Source organism: Natator depressus, chromosome 19 (assembly GCF_965152275.1).
Source record: "Natator depressus isolate rNatDep1 chromosome 19, rNatDep2.hap1, whole genome shotgun sequence".
NCBI classification, from domain to species: domain Eukaryota; kingdom Metazoa; phylum Chordata; order Testudines; family Cheloniidae; genus Natator; species Natator depressus.
In genome coordinates, this window is record NC_134252.1 from 18,047,206 (window position 1) to 18,071,929 (window position 24,724).

The window sequence follows — 24,724 nt, forward strand, 5'->3', positions numbered from 1 at the left end:
GAGAACAGCTTTCCCTTTAATTCCTCTTTCTCACTAGGGCAGGAGAAACAAACTTGGCTTGGTAACTTCAGCTGGAATTTTCAGAAGTACTCCCACGTAAGCACCAAAAAAGGCCAAGATTTTCCAAAACAATGGATGATTTTGAGTTGCCCAACTTGAGACCTCTTAAATTGTTGGTCAGAAATTGAAGAGCATTTGCCCTCTGACAATCAAGTGCCTTTAGGGGCTCTCGCCCGAGATCACTAGTTACTTATGAAAATCTTGGCCAGATTCAGCATAACGGGTGCATGCCTGGCACTGAGCCCCTGCACATCTGCCCCTGAGCTCCTTTGAAAACCCAGTTCTCAAAACCTACTCCTGTCCCACTGGAATGGGACTCTTGATCTCCATTGGAGCAGGAGCAGACCCTTAGTAAATCCTTTGGCTGCCCTCTGAGATCTTGGTGCACTTACCACACCACTTCTGTCATGTATTTTCAAATATTATAAATAAATCTCCTCTGCCCTCTCCTTCCCCAGAAAACGGAGCTTGGAAAATCCAAGCCCAACCTCAGACAAAGGGCACTAATCAAACAGGACACTGTCGCTGACCTGAAAAGGCCACCCTGTTCTCTGGGGCCAGCACAGGGGGATGTTTGACAAGCTCCTGGCATGGAGGAATTCAGACATTGAGCTGAGAGCCATGGGTAATACCGCTCAGCTTCGGGGAACCCGAAACATCCTCATTTCATTTCATTTGCAGTCTGCCATTCTGCTGAATCAGCCCCTCCTCAAGGACTGCCTGGGGGCGAAGGGAAGTTTACACCACCTGGAGTCACTGACATAGGAGTCTGTGCATCCATGGGTGGCTGAGCCTCTCCGGGACCCCACTGAAGAGCTAGATTTTTGCACACAATCAAACATTGCAGCCCCTGGATTCTTGTGCTTTCCATACTCCCGCTTGGAGAAAAATAATAATGAAGTGACTTTCTTTTCCCACGTTCACCAAATAATGACAGAAATCTTGGACCACATAAATTATAAATGTTTCCTTTTGTTGTATTCGAGCCAGCGGTGATTGCACCTAATGACAGAATTTTCCTTGGAAGCGTGGGTCAGTCCTTTCTCAGGAAAGAACACGGGGGAGGAGCTGCCCCACCCAGTAGCTAACTCACTTAGCCAGCATGCGGGAAACCTAGGTTCAAATCCCCACTTCACCCAAGAGGAGCAGGGAGTTAAACCAGGTCTCTGATTGGTGCCCTAACCAGGTCTCTGATTGGTGCCCTAACCACTGCTGTATTTTGGGGTGGAGGATGCGCTCAAGCCAGGAGCGGCAGAAGCACCCAGAAGCACAGGTGCCCGAACTGTGGCTATGCCACTCCCCTGGGGCCCCACCACCACACAGCCCCTTCTCTACGAACCCCTGCTCTTGCTAGGGTTGCCAGGCGAGCAGTTTCGATTGGAACGCTTGGTTGAAAAGGGACCCTGGCAGCTCCGGTCAGCACTGCTAACCGGGCCATTAAAAGTCCAGTCTGCAGCGCAGTGGGGCTAAGACAGGCTCCCTGCCTGCCCTGGCTCTGCATGGCTCCCAGAAGTGGCCGGCGTGTCTGACTCTTAGGCACAGGGGCCAGGGAGGCTCTGCGTGCTGCCCCCAGCCCGAGCTCCAGCTCGACAGCTCCCATTGGCCGGGAACCGCAGCTAATGGGAGCTGCGTGGGCAGCACCTGTGTACGTGGGCAGTGTGCAGAGCCCCCTGGCCCCTCCGCCTAGGAGCCGGAAATGCTGGTCGCTTCAGGGAGTGGTCTGAAGTAAGCGCTACCCAGCCTAAGCCGCACCCCAAACCCCCTCCCGCACCCCAACCCCTTTCCCCAGCTTGGAACCCCCTCCACCACCCAAACTCTGTCCCAGAGCCCGCACCCCGTCCTGAACCCCAAACCCCTCATCCCCGGCTCCACCCCAGAGCCCACACCCCCAGATGGAGTCCATATCCACTCCCGCACCCCAAGCCCTTGTCCCAGCCCAGTGAAAGTGAGTGAGGGTGGGTAGGAGAGAGCGAGCAATGGGGCGAGGGGGGATAGAGTGAGCTGGGGGTGGGGCCTCAGAAGGAGTGGGCAGGGGCAGGGCCCCAGGGAAGGGGCGGTGCCTCAGGTAATGGATGCGGGAAGGGTGTTCAGTTTTGTGCAATTAGAAAGTTGGCAACCCTAGCTCTCACGCCGCCCATTGTCCCCAAGGCCCCGCCCCCCATATGCTTCTCTGCACCTCCTCCCCTCCGTCACTTGCCCCTACAGTCAGTAAAAGTGGCGAGGGGTGGGGCATGGCTCCCTGGCCCCCCCATTCCAGTGCCCCTGGCTCAAATTATCCCACTTTGCACAAAATATACTTAAATATTCAGTGGGCCAAAGGGAGGATGAGACTACCCAGAGCCCGGTGGCGAGAGCACTCCCAGGGGTGAGTCTGGTTCATGTCCCTGCTCCAATGAACGGGGCAAAAGGGAGGTGCTGCTACCAACTTGCCTTGTGCGGTAGCTCTACGGCAGCCTGTGACTGGGCGAGGCAGGCAGGGGAGCGTCTTGTTCGGGCTCTTGCCAGGCTTCGGGCATGGGCTGGGCGTCAGGATTTAGGCGGCTGTACACGTTCCCACCAGCGAATCTTTAGATACCGATGGGACTTTACCTGCAGAAACGTAAGTGCCTCGGGAAGTTAGGCACCTCCCGTGTTAGGCAGCAGCTGGGCGGGAGTTTTGAGCAGCTAAATTTTGGACTTAGGCCGAAATTCCTTTGTGGCTGCCCTGGCTTTTGGGCTCTGATTCACCTGCACCCCACATGCTGGGCCTTCGTATTCCAGCACAAGGGGAGTGCATGATGCTGCCTAACAGACTCACTCTCTGCAGGGTAACGGAGGAGCCCAGGAGTCCGGTAACGGTGCATCAGGCCCTTGAGGGTTCTTGGCCTGCGTGTGGCTGGCCAAATAAATTTAAAATTATTTAATTTAAAAAATACGTAGAGCTGCATTGAGCCTCCCCTCCCCCACTCACCCCTTACTCCTCAGACAGTCCCCTTGAAGGGAGACTAGGAGTGGAGTAGGTGCGACTCAGAGTGAGTAATGGGGATGGGATCTGGCCCACAACGAATAAACTCTAATGACTGAGGGCAGCATTTTCCAAAGGACCTGGATGGCTTTGTGCCTCACTGCCATTTGCAGACGTGACTCAGGCACCAGACTCAGTGGCCGGGTGCGACTGCATTTGAGCTGGGGGGGGTGTGATTCTCAGCTCGCGTTGATGTACACGCGCCAGTTCTGCTCGAGCAAACACCTCAGACACGAGCTGGGAATCAGTCACCGGCTCAAATTAATCTCTAGTCAAAGGGCTCGACCACAGACTCCCTGTGTGAGTGCCTCAAACTACATCTGGCTCAGTTTCCCCAGCTATCAAATGGGGATAATGTTCCCTACCCTCACAAGGGTGCCACGAAAATCCATTAATACTCGGGAGGTTCTTCAAGCCCGCAGTGACTGGGGGGGACATGGAATGTCCTAGCTAGTCAGGCAGACTTGCCTCAAAGTTTCACAATCACTGTTACTGGGCTGAGGGAAAACTTCATCCATGGGGCCATTTTTCCAGCAACTCCAAGCCTCTGAAAAATAGGGGGCTTGGGAGGAAATTGCCCTTGGGGGGGTCACTGGCTTGAGGCTACAATCAGAACTCACACCCACCCAGTTGTAGCTGGCCCCGCATTCTCGCACTCGCCGCTCAGCCCAGAATATCATTTGCAGCAGCACTGAGACCCATTGTGATTGGAAGCTGGAGGCAGGACTGGCCCCACATCACAGCTCTCAAGGCCATTGGTTTCCTTTCAGGTCAGAAGCCAGGCTCAAGGGGACTTTGCTTGTCCTGCTTACAATGTGTCAGCTCCTGCCTGAGGTGCCTCCATAGAATGTGCTGCAGGTGGGATGTTTTAGCCAAAATTTTGGGTTTAGCCTTGGTTTGCTGGTGCTGGCTTGAGACCCCAGCTTGTCAGTGCTCGGAGCTCAGTTGAAGTCAATGGGACCAGTGGACAGCTCAGAACTTCTGCAAATCATAGTTTCATAGTGTTTAAGGCCAGAAGGGACCATCGGATCACCTGGCCCTGACCTCCTGAGTCTCTCAGCTCACTAAGGCTACGTCTACACTGAGCTGGAGCAAATCCCCCAGCAGGCTGAAAATAACAGTGTAGATGTTCTGTCTTAGGTGGGCTCCCAGGCTCTGGAGCACCCACACTGCTCCTTTTGTGTGCTAGCTCAAGCCCCACTAGCGCGAGTCTGTCTACATGGGCTGGGGACCCACTCCCAGATGCTGTGTAGATGTAGCCTCAATGGCCTGTGAGACACAGCAGGTCAGGGCTACAGGATCTGATGGTCCCTTCTGGTTTTAAACTCCATTAAACTATGATCTTCAGAAGTTCTGAGCTACCCACAGCTCCCATTGACTTCAACAAGCTCCCAGAACCTCTTAGGCATCTCGAGCTGGGCAGTGAATCATGGCACAGGCGAGGCTGGTCCTATTGCCCCTTAAAGGGGCCAGTCACCCTGGGACCGGGTTCAGCCATATGCAGAAGGATCCTCCCATGTCTGATTGTGCTTCATGCCTCCTAGCCCGCAGACCACTGCAGAGTTTGCTCCTCTAAGATTTTGGCCACACAACCTCTGCCTGCTGCCTCCCCCAAGCCCTTGTCCTCAGGCATCCCTGACTCCGTACTTTGGGTCACTCCCATTATTTGGGGCCTCTCCCACACTGCGACGGCGTGATCCTCAGGGCTGCCTCTGCAGGGTAGGGCGTACCCAGTCGTTGGGCAGACAGAGAGCAAAGCCCACCAGAGACTCCCTATGAAGGAAGAAGGGCGGGGGGTTCTAGAATGGCTTTAGAACCAGCTCCAGGGCATGGACTGGTGCTTGGGAACCACTGCTCTAGCATGCCTGTTTTTCCTGGTCTGATAGGGATTCCCACAGCAGCACAACCTGGGCATGGAGTCGGCCCTACAAAGGGAAGTTTCCAGGTGAGGTTTGGAAGGAGACTGAGAGTTGATGAAGGGGAAAGAGCCAGGGAAATGCATCCTAAGCTGCAGAGGAGGAGGCTCTTGCATCAGCCTCCAGAGGCCTTGTGTCCTTGGGGTCTGGGTCACACTACGAGATGCAGCACTGACGCAGGGACAGAGCAGCAGGCCCAGGTGCGGTGCACAGCTCATGGCTGCCAGTTGGCCTCTTGCTAGAGCTGCCTCGCTTGGAAGGAAGAACACGGATTCAGGAGTGGGGGGAAGAGGTGGGGGAAGTGCTGGTGTATCTGTCCCTCTGCGTGGCAGGAGTCCCTAAAGCTCTGGCACCAGCAATTCTGGCATGGTGCCGGTGCAGACACTGCTGCTGGCTGAGCAGAGACTTCCTGCAGAGTCACTTGCTGGCCTTTCCCAAGAGGAGCAGGCTGGCTGGCTGCAAACGCTCCCCGCAGCCAAAGGCCCCCACCTTATGTGCTCGGGAGGGCGGGGGAGCGGAGAGGGGCTGGTGGCCAGTTAATATAATGTGGCCAGGGAAATCTACAAGGCCCCCCAAGAGTGTGAATAGGGGGTGGGGGACAGCAACAGCAAGATCCCACCTCCCCCCACCATGTGATGTGGCAGCCACATGGCCAGGCCTGAAACAAGAGGAAGATAAGAGCCCTCTGCCCCGCACCCAAGGAAAGGACTCCTGGCAGCGCAGTAGGGAGGGGCTGTGGCAGGTCTCATGAGCAGGGACTGCAGCCAGCTCAAAGCTCGGGCCACTGGCCGCTCCTGGCATCAGCTCCAGGAGCAGCAGGCACTGAGTGGCGTGTGCATGTGTGTGTGTGTGTTCATGTGTATGTGTGTGTGTGTGTATTTGTATGTGCTCATGTGTCTGGGGGCCAGGAGAGTGTCCATGCACATGTGTATGATGAGCTGAGGGCTCTGTGAAGCCTTCCAAGGAAAATAATGGAGAGGAGAGAAATGGGGGGCTAGAGAAGAGGAGTTGGGGGGAGGAAGGGCCTTTTCTGGCACATAGCAACAGGTTTGAGATCCATTAGCTGGGGGCAGGGGAAAGGCCCCTCCCTGGAGTTTGTAAAGCGCAGATGAGCCCAAGGACTAGGGAGGGGTTTCAGAGTCTGTCTCTGGGGGACAAAAGGCCAATTCCCAGCCACATCTGACCTGCTCAGGGTGAAAAGAAAAAAACCCCGTGCTCTCGGGGGCGGGGGGAGGGGGGTGGCTGGATGCCCTGAGGGGGTGTGCAGGGAGGTGGGACTGGCTGCCATCCCCAGCTCAGGGCTGAATTCCCCACTGGAGTAAAGGGGGGCAGCTCCATTGAAGGGACTTGTGCCAGCAGGGCCCCGGGCCCTTTGAGAGAGAGAGAGAGAGAGAGACAATGCACTGCAGTGCCTCATTATTCATCCTCCCCCTCGAACTCTGCTTCAGGGCGGCCTCCTCTCCAGCCATGAAGGGCTAGACATGGCTCCTTCCACACATGCTACTGCGGCTCCAAGCACCAGACTGGGGGCCTTGGATCTGTCCATTTGTACTAGGGCTGATAAGGTTTTGTGCCAACCCGGGTGTTCAGTGGAAAATGTGATTTTTGATTCAATAGAATATTTCGCTGCACGTGTCGGCTTCCTGGGGAAATGTCGACTTTGCATCAGAGCCCCCAGTGCCTCCTGCCTACTGGCGGGCTCCGCCAATCAGTGTTTCCCCCTCTCTCCCTGCACCTCCCGCCCGCCGCGATCAGCTGTTTTGCAGTGTGCAGGAGGCTGGGGAGGGAAGAGGGGCGCAGCAAGGGCACGGCACGCTCAGGGGAGGGGGTGGAATGGGGCAGGAAGAGGTGGGGTGGGGCTTGGGAGAAGGGGTAGGGTGGGGGTGTGAAGAGGGGGCAGGGCTTTGGGGAAGGGGTAGAGCAGGGGCCCCCCCGGCACATTGGAAAGTCGGTGCCTGTGACTTGGGGTTGGCTAAAACAAATCTGGATGTGAAGACTCCAAGGGATGAGGAATCCACCAGTGGTTTCCCTTGGGAGTTTGTCCAATCCTTTTTCGCCCTCACTGTTTAAAAAGAAAAAGGAAAAGTGCCTTCTTTCTAATTGGAATGTGTCTGGCCTCAGCTTCCAACGGTTGGCTCTCGTCCTGCCTTTCTCCGCTAGATTGCAGCGCCCTCTCGCACCTGGTGTTTTCTCCTTGTAATCGAGTCACCTCTCAATCTTCGTTGTGATCAGCTAGACTGAGCCAGTGTCTCGCTGCGAGGCGTTTTCTCCAGCCCTCAGAGCAGTTCTGTGCCTTTTTGCGGAGCCCTCTACAACAGTGTTTCCACATCCTCTTTACAATGGGGGCAGCAGAAGGGCACAGATCATTCCAGTGTCTCTCTCACCAGTGCCACATGCAGAGGTAAAATCCTCTCTCTACAGCTACTCCCTAATCCCCTGTAGATCACTGCACTGGGGGCTCGTGTCAGGGGCACTGCTTCGCAGGACACAGCCCCCACTGCTTGCCTTGTTCCCACACTTACAACTTTCCATTTGACAGTGTTTGACGGGCCCGGGTTACCAAGCGATCCAGATCACCCTGTCTGATGCCCTGTTCTCGCCATTGCTTCCCACTCAGCCAATCTCTGAAATTTGAAATTTCCTTCCAGACCATTGATGAAAACGTCGACTAGCGTCAGACCTAGCACTGACCCCTGCCAAGCCCCACGGCAGGAGTGCAACCAGCATTTTCCTAAGGAAGGGGGCCAGAGCTCTCCCTCCCCTGCCCTGCAGCCAGCCCTGCCCTCACACCCAGCGCCAAGCTTTCCCCCTGGCCCTGCAGCACCCCCATACCCAGTCCACGCTCTCTCCCCTGTGCCCAGCTCCACACATGCTCCCCTCCTGCTGCCCCCCAACTCCTTCCCTTCCCCCCACATTGCCCCACACACAGCTCAGCTCTCTCCCTGCCCGACACCCAGCCCCTGATCTTCCCCCCACACTGCCCGGCACCCAGCTAAGAGCTCTATCCACCCCACACCCAGCCCCCATGCTCATCCTCCCCACATTACCCCATACCCTGCTCCAAGGTCTCCCTGCCCCACACCCGATCTCATACTTCCCCCCCCCCACCCCCACCATTACCCTGCCTTCAGCTCCAAGCTCTCCTCCCCCCTGCACCTAGTTCCGAGTTCTCCCCAGCTCTGAGCTCTCTCTGCCCCAGATCCTGCCCCACAACCTCCCATCCCCACACCCATCCCCTGGTTCTTCCCCAGAAAGGGGGGCTAGGCTGAAAAGCAAAACCAGGCACCAGGGCCAGGAAGTTCTGGGAGCCTGAGACCCCATCCTCCTCCTGTGTCTCCACTTCCCCAGGAAGCCTCAAAAGCCTGGATCCAACCCTCCCACACCCCTAGACACTGGGTGTTCCTGGTGCCCTCTGCTCCATTTCTCCCTGGGGCTGGGGGTGCCCAGTGCACATGAGCACTGGAAACACTGCAAAGGTGCAGGGGAAGCAGGCACATGGGATCATAATTCCACTCAGATTTGGTCTGGCCATGACAGAGGGGCAGTCAGGCCAAATTTCCAGGTCTGGTTGGGGCCAAAGGGGTGGGAGGGCCAGCATCTCCTGTATCCCTGGTCTTGCACCTCTCTGCCCACTAGAAACACCCCCATTCGGTGGTCATTCCTGATTGATGACGACTGTTTGAGATCTGTCCGTCAGCCACTTCTTAATCCATGTAACAGGTGCTCTGTTGAAATTGTATCGTGCTAATTTTGTAATCAGAATGTCAAAGGCGTTATAGAAGGCTAAGTCTAGCACATCTGGGCAGTTACCCGTATCAGCCAAGCTTGTGATCTCATCAAAGAAATGAAATCAGGTTTGTTTGACAAGACCTATTTTCCATGAAACCGTGTGGACTGGCATTCCTTCCATGTGGACTGGCGATCCTTATATTCCTCTCCGTTCATTCTTGGCTAATTACATCCCATATACTCTTTTCCATTATTTTGCCTGGGATTGATGCCAGGCTAACCAGCCTGTAGTTCCCTGGGTCATCCTGCTTGCCCTCTTTGCACACCAACACAACATTAGCACTCTTCCACTCGTCTGGAATTTGGGCAGGTTTCCAGGTTTTTCTATTGAAAATGTGAACTAAACAACTTTTATTCTGTTTCTGGCCACATTTTTCAGGGGGACAAGTCCCCACTTTCCACCCTGCTGTAGTTCCTCCAGCACCGGTGCTGTAATATCGAGCATTTCACCAGCGTTGTGAGCGGGGCTGGGAACTGCCCACAGGGGACTACGCTCAATTTAATAGAGAGCTTCTCTCTCTGAGAGCACTGCCAGGCTTTGCTCAGCTCTGCTCCTTTGGGGCAGTGGTAAAGAGGGAAGTCTCCTTCTTATGATGGGGCAGTACCTGACTTCCTTTAGGAATGTGTTCAAGGGCATGAGCCCGGTTGTCGAGAAGGGTCTGCCTCCGACTCCCTTGTGTGTGTATCCACGTACACCTCTGCTACGCTCAGGGGGCCAGAGGATCACACTGTTGTGATGCACACATGACCTCTGCAATGACCTGGGCCTCTCCCATGAAGGGCTGTGCGAATCAAGCCCAAAGCCTGGAGCTGGAGCAGCAGCGGGTGTTCTCTTCAGCTTGTCCCTGTTCCTAGACGGGCTATCATGTTATGAGCAAACTGTGGCTTCCTTCTGAGCTCCTTAGCTAGCCCTAGGTACCAGAAGCCACAGAACCTCCCTGGAGCGGAGGCCTGGCTCTCACCCCATAAGGATGGATGGAGTCGTCTGGCAGCCAGAGATGAGTCTGGCTAGCCTTGCATGAGTCTGGCTAGCCTTGGATGACTGCAGGGGAGCACTGGAGGCAAAAAGCCGAACCGGTTTTAAGACTGAGCTTGACAAGTTTATGGAGGGGATGGTGTGATGAGACTGCCTACAATGGCATGTGACCCATCTGTGACTGCTAGTAGCAAAATAGCTCCAACGGCCGGTGATGGGACACTAGATGGGGAGGGCTCTGAGTTACTACAGAGAATTTCTTCCCAGGTGTCTGGCTGGTGGATCTTGCCCCCATGCTCAGGATCTAACTGATCATCAGATTTGGGGATGGGAAGGAATTTTCCCCAGGTCAGATTGGCAAAGACCCTGGGTTTTTTTCACCTTCCTCTGCAGCATGGAGCATTGGTCACTTGCTGGAGGGGCTGGGCAAAATTCTGTGACCTGTGATGTGCAGGAGGTCAGACTAGATAATCATGACGGTCCCTTCTGGCCTGAAAATCTATGAGCTATTTGATTGTATGTAAACCCTATGATGAGTCCAAACTGCAGGAGGAGGGGGACAGCTGGTCCTGGGGCTGGTTTGAGCCAATACCCCAAAAATACAAACCAGCACTCACCCCCAGAATTGGGTTTAGATTTTGGAGGCCAGTTTGTATCCATTTGCCTCCTGATCCCTCTGTTGAAACGAAGGAAGCCGCTGGAAGAGGCATGGAGCCAGTAACCAGCCTTGCTCTATTGCTGGCTGATCTTCTGAAGAACAACCTTATGGTTTAAAGATCAAACACTTTTGTTTAAATATTAAAAAGTGCCATTCTTGTTCTCACTGATCTGCCTCTCTGGCTCGGGAAGCCGCACTGGAGCCTGGTGCAGTACAAGCATGTTAAACAGCGGGAGCTCTGGGTCCAAGACGAGGGGCACGGAGGAGGCACTGACAAAGCCTTGGATTTCTGCACAGGATCTGGACTTCGAACTCTGCTTCTGCAAAGGCCTCAGGACCCTGCTGGAGAACTGCTGAGCAGTTGTAGAAAGTGGAGTTTTAACTCACCCAGGTGTAGGGCTGGTGGTATTATTACCATGGTCTTTGGGAGCTCAGTGTGGGTGCGTATAAGGGCCGAACAGAAGGCTTGGCATTAGGAACAGTCAGGGGCTGGGAAAAGAAACATGAAGTCAAAAGGATGTGGGAACGCGCTGTGTTTCCAGACAGATGTGGGAATGTGCAGCAAAAGTTTCCCAGGATGCAGTGCAGATCATGTATTCTAACCCTTTGTCTTCCTTTGGCATCGTCAGCCTAAGTGTCTCAAATTACCATTGTAACAACGATGCAATTAATCACACTTTGCACTTCTCTAGCACCCTTGTTTTGAGGATCTCACCTTGCTGTACAAACAACAAATTCGGACTCATCCTTCACTGGGAGCAGGTAAGTGTTGTTTATTCCATTTTACAGATGGGCAAGTCACTTCCCTGTCCAGTGACTCAGTTTCCCCAAGGTCAAAAACGGAATCAGTGACAGAATCCAGCTCTCCTGACGGCCAGACGTGTGCTCAGTCCATACTCTACAAAAATCCCCTTAGACTTTCCATCCAGGTTAACTGTTTAGAGTTACACTTGGAAGAGACTCAGAATACTACTGTTATTATTAGGGCTCTCAAGCAGTTAATCGCACTGTTAAACAATAAGAGAATACCATTTATTTAACGATTTTTGGATGTTTTCTACATTCTCAAATATATTGATTTCAGTTACAACACAGAATACAAAGTGCATAGTGCTCACTTTATATTTATTTTTGATTACAAATATTGGCACTGTAAAAAACAAAAGAAATAGTATTTTTCAATTCAACTCATACAAGTGCTGTAGTGAAATCTCTTGATCATGAAAGTTGAACTTACAAATGTAGAATTATGTACAAAAAATAACTGCACTCAAAAACAAAACAATGTAAAACTTCAGAGCCTACAATCCATTCAGTCCTATTTCTTGTTCAGCCAATCGCTCAGACAAACAAGTTTGTTTACATTTGCAGAGATAATGCTGCCCTCTTCTTGTTTACAATTCACCTGAAAGTGAGAATAGGCGTTCGCATGGCACTGTTGCAGCCGGCGTTGCAAGATGTTTACGCACCAGATGCGCTAAAGATTCATATGATGCTTCATCCACTGTTCCAGAGGACGTGTGTCCATGCTGATGACAGGTTCTGCTCGATAACAATCCAAAGCAGTGCAGACCGACGCATGTTTATTTTCATCATCTGAGTCAGATGCCACCAGCAGAAGGCTGATTTTCTTTTTTGGTAGTTTGGGTTCTGTAGTTTCTGCATCGGAGTGTTGCTCTTTTAAGACTTCTGAAAGCATGCTCCACACCTCGTCCCTCTCAGATTTTGGAAGGCACTTCAGATTCTTAAACCTTGGATCGAGCGCTGTCGCTATCTTTAGAAATCTCACATTGGTACCTTCTTTGCGTTTTGTCAAATCTGCAGCAAAAGTGTTCTTAAAATGAACAACATGTGCTGAGTCATCATCCGAGACTGCTCGAACATGAAATATAGGGCAGAATGGGGGTAAAACAGAGCAGGGGATATACAATTCTCCCCCAAGGAGTTGAGTCACAAATTTAATTAATGCATTATTTTTTTAACAAGCATCATCAGCATGGCAGCATGTCCTCTGGAATGGTGGCCGAAGCATGAATGGGCATACGAACATTTAGTATATCTGGCACATAAATATCTTGCAATGCTGGCTACAAAAGTCCCATGCGAATGCCTGTTCTCACTTTCTGGTGACATTGTAAATAAGAAGTGGGCAGCATTATCAATGCCCCTTAGCTCCCAGTCCATAACAGGAACCGTCTCCCTGTCCCATGTCAGCAGAGCAGGGGAGGATTTGCTGAGCACTCAGTGTCAGGGGTAAAGTACACCTGGAGCAGAAGCAAGTTTCCAACTGTAGCAACACACACAGGAGGCCAGGGACACACCCTGGTGGGGGCAGAGTGCAGGGTAAGTGACGGGAACCCCTGTGCAGAGCCTGGGGCTTGGCCTAGTAAGGTGGGGGTGCAGAAAGCAAGTTTAACGGGATCCCTGTGAAGGGCAAGGAAATCTTCCTCCCTCCAGTCATGGTGAATCAACCCGCCCTCAGCTCCACTGGCCAAGCGGGGAGAATCTGGAGCCGGATGTGTGTCTTGGCGAGGGTTGATGAAACAAGAGCTAGCCAATGCTTTCTTGGTGCCATGGATGGAAGGGGGGGAGATGGAGCTCGGTCTCTATGGCAACAGCAGGACCAATCAGAGCCTAGAAATAGGACAGAAATAAAGGGTCAGTGGACCAATGAAGAACTAGGTCACACATCATGGTGTGCTCTGGATTCACAAGTACTTGGCATGCGGCCAACTGCTTATTAAAGTTGCGGGGGTGGGGAAAGCCTGCTAGTGCCAGCCTGGCATTCCCTAGAGAAAGCAGACCACCCATGTCATGCACACATCTACTGCTTGGAGGCCTTGCAACCAGCTAGACACGGCTCAGCCTCCAGGAAATGTGCAGGGAACCTTTATTCCCCGGGAGACATACAGGTAAGCTGTAGCTCATGAAAACTTATGCTCAAATAAATTTGTTAGTCTCTACGGTGTCACAAGTCCTCCTTTTCTTTTTGTGGATACAGACTAACACAGCAGCTACTCTGAAAACTGCTCTTATAGGCCAGCTTTCCCAACACTTCCCATTATAAGAGCCTGTTTTCAGTTGCTTATAACTGCGAATTTTTAAGTGTATGGGCTGAAATTATCCATGCTCAGCGTCTGCCTCCGGCTGCATTTTTTGTTAAATTTTCATTTGAATTAAATGTCACTGCATCAGTTACACTTAATTCATGTTTTCAAGCTCTTCTTCCCCCCATAACAGCAAGAGTCTTTGTTGCTGTTGTTGGTAACGAAAAGCTAAGATTCTCATGTAATCACATGGCTGCAGAAGCTAGGGCACTTCACACTGGTCTTTAGGGTGGAATGCTCAAAAGGAAGTCGGCTATTTAGGTTCCTAACTTCCACTGAAATCAATGAAAGTTAGGAGCCTAAACAGAAGTTAGGAGTTTAACTCCTTTGGAGCATTCTCCTCGCAGTACCTAGGCCTTAATCCGGGCCTGCAAATCCTCGGTGCAGACCCTATTTTCAAATTTGAATTAGAAAGCGCTCTTCTTGGAAACATCCACTTCTGAGTTTCCTTCTTAGGGTGCAGAGAGAAAAGCTGATGATAATGCTCTTACATTTCTGTTGTGACTTTCATCCTGAAGTAGTCCAAAGCAGGATGCAACCTGATACCCACACCCTTTGTTAGAGTAATTTATCCACCTCCCTCCTTCTCAGTCTGGGGAGATCAGAAAACTACACAGCAACAACAATTAACCAAACTTGATTAACTTCAAGAGTTCTGCAGACCAACTCAGCCCTCTCTACTCATAACAAAAGTAACTGGATGAATTACAGTCGCTCTCCCAGGACACCAGAAATTACAGCCGTCTTTCACTGAATTCATTCGTGTGGGCTTTTAAAGATGATTAGGGTATAGATCTGGAATGTACATATGCCTGTGTAACCCATGTGCCTAATAGGGAGACATCTCTTTGAGAGACGCACTGGGGGGAGGTAGGAGTGAGCTGTGTCTGAGTCATTGTTGCTAGGCGGATTTAGCACTCCACATCCAGAAGCTTCTGGAATTGGGTGTGGTCGTTTTGGGTCCACTAGGTTCCCTGTTGCTGGGGTCAGATGCCCTGAGGGCGAGCGATCAGGGCAGGTGCGTTGCAGGGGGCCATGTGCCCTGGGTGAGTTGGGAGAAGCTGAGCCCAGGAGCCGGAAGCAGGTTGTTGTCCCTAAGTCTGAAGCATTTTGCAGCAGGTTAGTGCTGTTGTTAACCCTTGAACGGGGAAGCCTGGACAATGCTAATTATCGCCAGGGGAAACTGGGAGGGGAAAATCACTTCTTCTATTTTAATTGTACGCTTTGACTGTTGTTTTGATTTTAGCCAAACTGTTCTAGTTACATTGTCTCAACTAGTGCGATCCACCCACTTTTCTTTAACTGTAGCAATGGGGAAAGAGTCATTTCTGGTTTGCTAGTCTCAGATTTGTATTTTCTTGTAACAGGGTTTTCTTTAAATCTAGACACTGAGCAGTGGGTTAATCCGTCAGCGGGCTGGCTGGCAGTGATGTCAGCAGGGGGAGAGTCTGCCTGGATTCCAGCTGAAGAGCCCTGCAAGCAAGGGGAGGGAAGATGCTGTTTAGACTCAGCAGATTTGGTGATCAAAGACTCAAACGGAGACTTAGGTGAACTACCCTGTGCTTCTGGGAACCTTCTGTTTCTTCTCACGGTGTTTCTGTGGGGACTGAACTGTTCAGATTTTAATTTGTTTCCTTTATTTATGTTTATGTATAACTGAAAGTAATGTCTGTGGATTAATACCATGTCATGCTGTGGATTAAAACCATGTCATGCTGTAAAAATTAGATTATTTGTTTCTTTATCATAAGATTTTATAAAGTTATTTAATTAAATTCATTTCTTTAGTTCCTTTTGGGACTTGAATGTGCAGAGGTTGACCCTGTGCAATCCTTGCTGAAAATCCTGAGAGACTGATCTCTGGGGGGTTTTTAAGGCACTGGAGACGGGAAATGAAGTGAACTCTAGCCCACTCAAAGGTTACACCTATACCAGAGAGGGGCTTCAGAGTAGCAGCAGTGTTAGTCTGTATCCGCAGAAAGAACAGGAGGACTTGTGGCACCTTAGAGACTAACAAATTTATTTGAGCATAAGCTTTCGTGAGCTACAGCTCACTTCATCGGATGCATAAGCTCACGAAAGCTCATGCTCAAATAAAGTTGTTAGTCTCTAAGGTGCCACAAGTTCTCCTGTTCTTTTTTTAGAGAGGAGCTGAAACCAACACCTTGAATCCAAGCACTCCCAAATCTTAGGAGAGTTCACATTCAGCTGACAAACGGAAAGCTGCTCCCAACTGCACTGAGAAAGTGCGAAGATTGCAAAGTTAAAGCACTGAAAAATCGAGAAGTGAAAGAATTACGGTTACTCTTTCCTCTTCCCTCTGGTGTACATGCATTATGACTGGAGCTGATAGCTGAATTTTTGGTTTGGGGCAATTCTGAAAAATCAGAGTGGAGGGAGGAGAATTGTTTTGAGTCAACTCAAAAATGAAACTTTTGCTGAATCAAAAAGTTGAAAAAAATCATTTTGGGTCAAGGAACATGTTTTGTTTGATCCCAAAACAACACATTTCATTCCAATTTCAGGCATTATTTTAACATTTTTGAATTTTTAAAATAAAATTGAAGGACATTTTTAAATGAAAAAGGAGTTTTGAATCAACTTGAAACAATTTGACTTTTGGGGGGTCCCCCCCCAATGTGAACAATATGGTGAAACCAACCTGTATTCATGAAATGTTTCAGTTGCCAAATCTGCATTTTTCACTGAGATAAAGTTTTGGATGAAAAGTTTCACCCCGCTGTAATCATGACACCATCTTTAATTACATGATCACATTCTGCTTCTTCCCCAGGACCCTTGCCTCATGCAGCCATCTATAGAGGGCCAACAGAAAGCCTATGTAGCACCTAGATCCCATTTAAGATCTAATTTGAAGTCTTGAGTGGGACTTAAGTATAAGTCTTGTGCTGGCTGTATGACACCTCAGTGACAAGGTTGGATGGTTTGTAGTGAAGGAAGCAGGGATCCCCTGCTCGGTGTCCCATTCCAGGTCTAATTCTGTTTAGAATGAGAACAATATGAATCTGGAGCAAACCAATGCCGTAAATGGATTTATTCTGAATATAGATGGGTGCAACGGAGAGCAGAATTGGGCCTGCAGGGGGGTATGTCGTGAATGAGAGGGAGGTGTGGAGTGAAAGAATTGTTTTCTCTCAGATTTTCACAAATCAAAATTCACTCCCGGGTACAGCCAGAGCTGGAGTATTTCAATCCAAAATGTGAAAGTCTCTGGAGGTCGCAAGCAACTGGAAAAGGCCCTTCGTACTGGAGACACTAGAGCAAATGTGACTGTGGCTGTGTTCTCCAGCTGTAATATGTGATGGGTATAGGTATTGTACAATAACTATACTAAATATATTACACGCACCTCTCAAGGCCCCTTGGCTACAAAGTATGTGTCTCACTTCAGACCCAATTTACCTTTATCATAAACTCCCATTGATTTCAATGGGCTTTGGATCAGGCTCATAATCCACATCGTGGAGACCTCCAGGGAGTCCTCCTGCAAACCTGTGATAGATCAACCTCACTGCTCCTCTTGTGTCTTAAGAAAAAATAAACAAATGGGAGGGAAAATAACCTTTTTAAACAAAAATCTTTCAGGGTCTCTTTATACATTAGTAAGAAAACACACACAGGAACAAACTAAATTGTACCTTTTATCCTTTCAGCACAAAGTGCCTGTGAATTACACATTAATAAATCACCAGGACACGATGGGATTCACCCAAGAGTTCTGAAGGAACTCAAATTTGAAATTGCAGAACTACTAACTGTGGTATGTAACCGATCACTTAAATCAGCTTCTGTACCAGATGACTAGCAGATAGCTAATGTAACGCTGATTTTTAAAGAAGGCTTCAGAGGTAATCCTGGCAATAACAGGCCATCTAACTTTAGTACCAGGCAAATTGGTTGAAACCATAGTAAAGAACAGAATGATCAGACACATAGATTAACATGATATGTTAGAGAAAAGTCAACTTGGCTCTTGTGAAGGGAAATCATGTCTCACCAATCTACGAGAATTCTTTGAGGGGGTTAAAAAGCATGTGGACAAGGGTGATCCAGTGGATATAGTGTACTTAGATATTCAGAAAGCCTTTGACAACGTCCCTCACCAAAGGCTCTTAAGCAAAGTAAGGAGTCATGGGATTAGCGGGAAGGTCCTCTCATGGATTGGTAGCTGGTTAAAAGATAGGAAACAAAGCGTAAGAATAAATGGTCAGTTTTCAGAATGGAGTGTGGTGTCCCTCAGGGGTCTGTGCTGGGATCAGTCCTATTCAACATATTCATAAAAGATCTGGAAAAGGTGGTAAACAGTGAGGTGGCAAAATTTCCAGATGAAAAAAATTACTCATGATAGTTAAGTCCAAAGCAGATTCTGAAGCATTACAAAGGGATCTCACCAAACTGGGTGACTGGGCAACAAAATGGCAGATGAAATTCAATGTTGATAAATGCAAAGTAATGTCCACTGGAAAACATGATCCTAACTATGCATTCAAAATGAGAAGGTCTAAAGTAGCTGTCACCACTCAAGAATGAGATCTGGGAGTCATCATGGATAGTTCTCTGAAAACCATGGCTCAGAGTGCAGCAGCCATCAAAACAGTTAAAGGAAGTTAGGCGCCATTAGATAAGGGATGAGACCGAAAACATAAATCCATGGTTCGCCTACACCTTGAATATTGCATGCAGTTCTGTTTGCCCCATCTCAAAAAAGATGCATTAGAACTGGAAAAAGTAGAGAGAAAGAACAACACAAATGATTAGAGGCATGGAACAGCTTCCCTGTGAGGAGAGATTAAAAAAAGGAGACCGTTAAGCTTGGAAAAGAGACGACAAGGTGGGGATAGGACAGAGGTCTCTAAAATCATGACTGGGGTGGAGAAAGTGACTAGGGAAGTGTTATTTCCCCCTTCACATAACACAAGAACCAGGGGTCACCCAATGAAATTAATAGGCAGCAGGTTTCAAACAAACATTAGGAAGTATTCTTTCAAACAATGCACAGTCAGCCTGTGGAAATCATTGCCAGGGGACATTCTGAAGGCCAAAACTATTACTGGGTTCAAAAAATGAACTAGATAAGGAGGATAGGCCCATTTCATGGAGGATAGGCCCATCGATGGCCATTACCCATGCTCCAGGTGTCCCTAAACCTCTGACTGCTTGAAGTTGAGACTGGATGGCAGGGGATGGATCCCTCTGAACCATCTGGCATTGCCCACTGTTTGAAGCCAGGACGCTGGGCTAGATGGACCATTGGTCTGACTCAGTGTGGCCATTCTTATGTTCTCATGTAAATGAAGGAAGGACTACCATGATTCCAACTCATTGAGACATCCCCATACAGTGAACTAGGGGGCTAGCTGGAGCTGTGAGGGTGCAAGGCTGTTCCTGCAACAGCAGCAGAAGCAAAAGGGTTAATGATGTCTTACACTGGAGAGGCATGGAGCCTTCTGAATTAATACAGAATGATCATCCCAAGGCCTTGAGATCTAATGTGACATTTATGAGTGAGACGCTAATACAGTAAAACATTTCAGTTATTACAGTATTTTTCAATTAAACTCATTGGGGTTTGATTTTCAGGAGTATCTTCCAGTTTATTATGCAGCATTTGTTGCCATAAAGATTCATTGTCCTTTATCTGCTATCTATTTGTGGCATTTGGAGTGCATTTTATATTGTGAGACGTGATTAAGGGCCTGGGGTAGATTATAATTCTCTAGGGAATTATCCAGTTAAGGGAAATGAAAACATGTTGCAGGCAAGCATTTGTCTGTTCATTATTATGGTGGCAATTAATTTTTAAATGGCTCAGGAACGCTTGCTGAAGGCAGTCAGAAATGTGATCATTTTCATCGGGCGGGAGCCAAGAAAGGAATATAACCAGGCGAGTGCCAGGGCTGAGCAGTGCCTAGTCTTGCCACAGTGCGGCTCCTGGTACAATATTGTACACACGTGTGGGACCATTTCAAACGGTACAGAATTGGACCACTTAGCACAATATGAAATGGCAACTCTAGGAAGCAATGATGTCAGGCTGGAGGCCAATTTGCAAGTCAGGGTGTTTTATTTATTTTTAAAAATAAAAGATTCACACACACACTCTCACACACACACAGGGAAAAGTGTCACAAAGGGGTTTGTAGTGCTTTTGAGAATTTGCGCACAGCCACCATGTTTTGGATGTTTGGCTATGCAGAATGTTTGGACATTTCAAAATGTTGAAATACAAATCTGGAAAATTTGGACCAGCTCCAGAGCAGACTTTTAAAAATGGCTAGTGGGGTGAGGGAAGGGGAGGGGCTGCAATAAAAAAGTGTTGAAATGTTTCTTGACTTTTTCCCTCCTGAAATGTCAATTTATTCACTCAGCTCTATCCACACAAGGCAGAGCATTGTGTGTGTGTGTCTCCTCATATGTTGCATCTTCTCTGTCTCTCAGAATGCCACCTGGTGTCGCAAACCCCTGGAAATGGAAGGGTAGCACACAGGGTACAAGATAGTCTGGAACAACAGCTAAGTGAGATTTGAATTGCCCCATGCATCTCCATGGGGTGATAATTCCAGAATCCACTGTTCTGACGGGTTCCACTAACAAGAGCCCAGCCCAGAACTCTGGGTATGTGTTCACAGAAGCGTTTACCAGGTTCCAGGCCCCTGGGGGTGGACACTGGTGAGCGAAGCCTACCTGCGAGTATCCACACTGCAAGCCACACACGACTCATACCCGCACACCTGTGTCCTCGCTGGCTCTACAGTAACCTGGGTTAGGTGCTAGGATTTCGGGGTGCATGCCCCAAAGTTCTTAGCACCTGGATACCACCTGGATACCACATACCTGGATACCACCTGGATACCACACCATGAGCTGTGCTGGCAAGTGTTTCCTGGTGCATTGTGGGAGCACTTGGCTGTCCTACCCAGGCCCCTGTGCAGACGTGTCCTTAGCCCGCCAACACATTAAAAGGAAGGCTTCTGGCTCTGCACACTCCTCACGTCGGTCCGCTCCGGTGGTGCCAGGTGTGGATTCAGCACAGGTGGAGGAGCTACCCCTGCTTTTGGCTGCACGGTTATTGCGGCAGGATCCAGAGCGAGGGCGGGGGCATGGTGGAGCCCATTGCAGCAGTAGCTTGTGATCCTCAGAGAGTGGCGACCAGGCTTGGCGTGGAGGCCTGCCGGCTGGGTTCAGGGTGCAGATGGCTGAGGCATGCTGGGTTTGTGTGTGGCAGAAAGAGATGAATCCAGTGTGCGCATAACCCCAAACCAGCTGGGATGTTAGTAATGTCGCCGCTGATCTCACAAGCCCACCAAGGCTGGCTGGTTAACAGGGGCAAGGCAGGCAGAGAACGGGCCGTGAGACTGGATCAGTGTGTTGGATTAAAGCCGCAGCATCCTATGCAGGGCAGCTGGGGAGCTGCAGACCTGGAGAGCAGCTGGGGCTATGAACAAGCAGCCAGGGAGGAGCAGCAGGAGGGAGAATCTGGGCTTGGGAGCACCCCAGAAGTGCCTGGGTCAGGGCTGTGGTCAGACGGGAGGTCCTGCTTGGCAGCCCCGGTTTTACCCAGGCTGGGACCCTTCTTTCTTACCTGCATCCATCACTGAGTATCTAGGCACCAGTGAGGGTCCCATAAGGGCATCGACCCCTTGCTCATCGCCACAGCATCCGAGTGCAGATTAGCTCATTTCCAGGGGTTTGGCTGGGGACTCAAGCTGATGTGTGTTAAGTTTCTAAGGAAACCCCCCGGACAATTGAACTCTGTCCTTTTTGCTGCTGAGAGTGCCTGGCAGAAGGTTACAGAGATAAGGGAAAGCACGCAGCCTCTGAGTGTTTTATTGCCAGCAAAGACCTGACGGGGCTCTGTTGGGTCTAACTGCTATGCTAAAGCTCCTGAATGGGACCTGAGCCTGCAGACCAAAGGCATGTTCATAATTACTAGTCAGGGTGGCCTCAATTCATCATTGCCTTGTGCCATCATTAACACCAATGGAGAAGACAACACTCTGCCATTCTGACACGTAGGGCAGTGAAGAATCAGGCTGTAGAACGGAGATGGATGTGCCACTGCAGCGTTCAAATTCATGCCCAAACCTCCCCTTCAGCTCAGGAGGATTTGCATCTGCAAGGACTTGGGGTCACATTTATTTCTAATCAGACTCTATGCACATCCCAGGACTCAGGCTGTTTCTGATGCAATTGGCCACTTGTGTGCCCACTGCACCCCAAGGGGGGTTCGCTTTGGTCTCTGCCTGGAAATGTCTTTCCTTTGTCTGAGGCCGCTGCGTCGGTCTGGAACACTTTGTCTCTAGCTTCTTTGCAGTCTCTTTCCTTGTAGGTTACTCCCCCTCCTTGAGCTACAAACTACTGAATTTCTCTTTCCCCAGCATCGTTCGCTCCCTCGCTAGGCCTGGGCAGACATCGATCAATCTCTGTCTCAGCGGCATATTAATCCATCTGCTCTCCCATCTGCTGACCAGCTCAATAACTTTCCTACCCCAGTGAAGACACACGGACTTGTGGAGTCACATGCGTCCCTCACCCAGCTCCAGGGAAGCCCACAGAGTTGGGCCCTGATGGAAACTGAGCTCTGAGCAGTGGGTCCTGTGGGCTTTGACACGCATAGGGCGTCTCACCGACTCCAGTGAGGATTGTGGTGTTGTCCCTCCCTGTTCCCCATTGCCTGAGGCAGGATCCGGATCTGCCCATGTGTTTGTGCAGCCTCATATGCAGTGGGATCACTGCAGCCTACCCCCCGTGCCTCCTCCCGCCCCTCATGCACCCACCTGTGCTCCACCCCCCGTCTCCCCCTGCCCCGGAGGCTTTGGCAGCAGCCACACAGAGTTCTGTGTCCAGGGGTTTCCCTCAGGCCCATGAGGCCCCTTCGCAGCACAGTGAGGAACAACGAAAGGGGCAAGAACAAAAGCGACGTCTGCAGGAAGGGAGCACGGCGTGGTCTCCCCTGTGGCAGTCTGCACTGACCTTGGCACGTAAGGGCTGCCTGGAGCCGCCGACGCCTTAGTGCTTTACGGGTACAGTTCACTGAAATGAAGGCAAAACCGTTCGCAGAGCAAAATAAATGACAGGGCTCACAACCTGTGTCACTGCAGCATAAGGAAGCCCCATATGTGACTTCAAAAAAAAAAATCCCTAACTCTTAACGAGCACTTTTCACCTGTGGATCTCAAAGCACTTTGCAAAGGAGGTCGGTATCATTATACCAGTGGTCCCCATTTTCAGGGTTGCACCCCTTGCCCTTACCCCTGTCTGCACCCTCCATACACAGGGCTCGGAGCGGGACTGCGGCTCCTAGGAGTAAGAAACAGGAGTAAGGGGGCCAAGGCTGGGGCCACAGCTGGGTGTAGGGTCAGGGTCAGGAGTGGACTGGGGGCCAAGACTGGCAGACGCTAGCAGCCAGGACCCCAGGCGCGGGGCTGGCAGCCGGGGCCAAGAGCAGAGCTGGGTGGCGCTCCCTTCCTGCACCAGGCCCCAGCCACGCCCCCCCAAACAAGGGGATGCGCCCCACAGTTTGGGGACCTCTGCATTATACCCATTTTACAGCTGGGGAAACAGATGCACAGAGCAGTGACGTGACTTGCACAAGGTCACCCAGCAGGCCATCTGGGAACCAACCCCAGGTTTTCTGAATCCATGGCTCTAACCGCTACACGACACTACCTCGGAAGAGTCAAGCTGTGTCGAAAGGGCTGGGAGAGCCCTCTTGCGGGATGTTCTAAGCAAAGGAAGAGCTGGCAGAAAAGCTCCCATGTCTGCCTAGAGCACGTACCCAAGGGTGTGGCCTCCTGTGAAGCCCACGTGTTAGGGACAAGCTGGAGCAGGAGGCTCCACTCCGAAGCAAGGAGGCCAGGTGCAGGTGGGTGGGAGGGATGGAGGAGGGTTGGTGCTGGCTAGGCAAAACCTTCTCTGATGCAGATGGGTCCGGCAGCTTGGTGCCAGTGCAGAAACCTGCCCAGGCAGGTCCAGGGAGTGCTGTGGTTACCGTGTGCTCTGTTTGGCTGTGGCTCTGCCAAGGTGTACCAGGAAAGCAGTCAGGAGATTGGCGCCCTGTTCCTGGCTCGCCTTGTGACCACGGGCGAGTGTCTACACCACGTTTTCCCCGTGTGCACAATGAGGGTAACAAGAGCCACCCATCTCTGGGGGGGGCTTTGAGGTCGCGTGTGAAAAGTGCTATCTAGGTGCCAGGCGTTATCAGTATTTGTTAATAGAAATACCTTGGCTGTGCTCAGGAATGAATGAATAACAACCGGAGGCTTGATGTTTGCAAAGCGCTGGGCTGCCAGCGAGCGGGGCCAGCACACCCCACCAGATGGCTAGCAGTTCCTGTCTGCAGGTGGGGCAGCTGAGCCCAGACAAGGGACATGGCTTCATAAGCACAGGAACTAAGGGTGCGGGGGTGCTGCAGAACCCCCAGGTTTTACACGGGGGCCTGGCTGCTGGGCCCGCATCCGGGGCTCGGGTCCCAGCCACCATCCCCACTCCCCAGTGCTGGCCCCATGCCTGGGGCTCTACTCCTGGGGCCCTGGTTGCTGGCCCTGCTCCCCAGGCACTGGCCCCAAGCCCAGGGCCCCGCTCCTGGCCCCGTGCCCACTCCCAGGGCCCCGTGCCCAGCCCCCTGCTCCAGGCCTGCGCCCAGGGCTCAGCTCCCGGCATTCCAGCCGCCAGCCCTGTGACCGGGGCTCTGCTCCTGGCCCCATGCCCACCCCCAGCTTCCCAGCCTCGGCCCCCTTACCCCGTCCGGGTCCCCACATCCTGGAGACATGGCCCTGCTCCTGGCGCCACTCTGGGGAATACGGGGGGGCGTGGAGGTAAAAAGTAAAAACTGCTTTCAGCACCCCCACTATTAAAAGTGTCCCAGCACCACTGCATGGCTTGTCTGGAGCTGTGATGGGGAAAGGCGAGAGAGCAGGATGAGGATGCAGGAGCTCCTAATCACCGCATGGCACTGGGGCCGTGCAGCCTGCTGCCATTGAGGACAGACTCCCCCGGACCCTCTGCTGACAGACTCCCGTGGAACCTCCCCAAACCACCTGCAACTGTGCCAGGGCATGACACAGACTTAACTGCCCTCCAGACACCAGTCGGCCCCATGGCTGCAGCTCTGCATGGTCAGCACAGTCCTGAGCCTTTCACTTGTGCCTGCTGCCCCTCTGTTCATCTGGCTCCACCCCCTGTTGGAACTCA

The 24,724-nt window shown here is 51.1% G+C and overlaps 1 long non-coding RNA gene across 2 annotated transcripts; it reads left to right on the forward strand.

Annotated features, from left to right (window-relative positions):
• The first annotated feature begins 10,570 nt into the window (after positions 1–10,570).
• Positions 10,571–20,006, forward strand: LOC141974507 (uncharacterized). Of its 2 annotated transcripts, XR_012635755.1 has the most exons (4): positions 10,571–11,165; positions 14,896–15,057; positions 17,185–17,291; positions 19,970–20,006. It is a non-coding gene; the product is annotated as an uncharacterized LOC141974507 (long non-coding RNA). The 2 variants fall into 2 exon arrangements; XR_012635754.1 differs by lacking the exons at positions 17,185–17,291; positions 19,970–20,006 and adding an exon at positions 15,655–15,928.
• Positions 20,007–24,724: the final 4,718 nt, after the last annotated feature.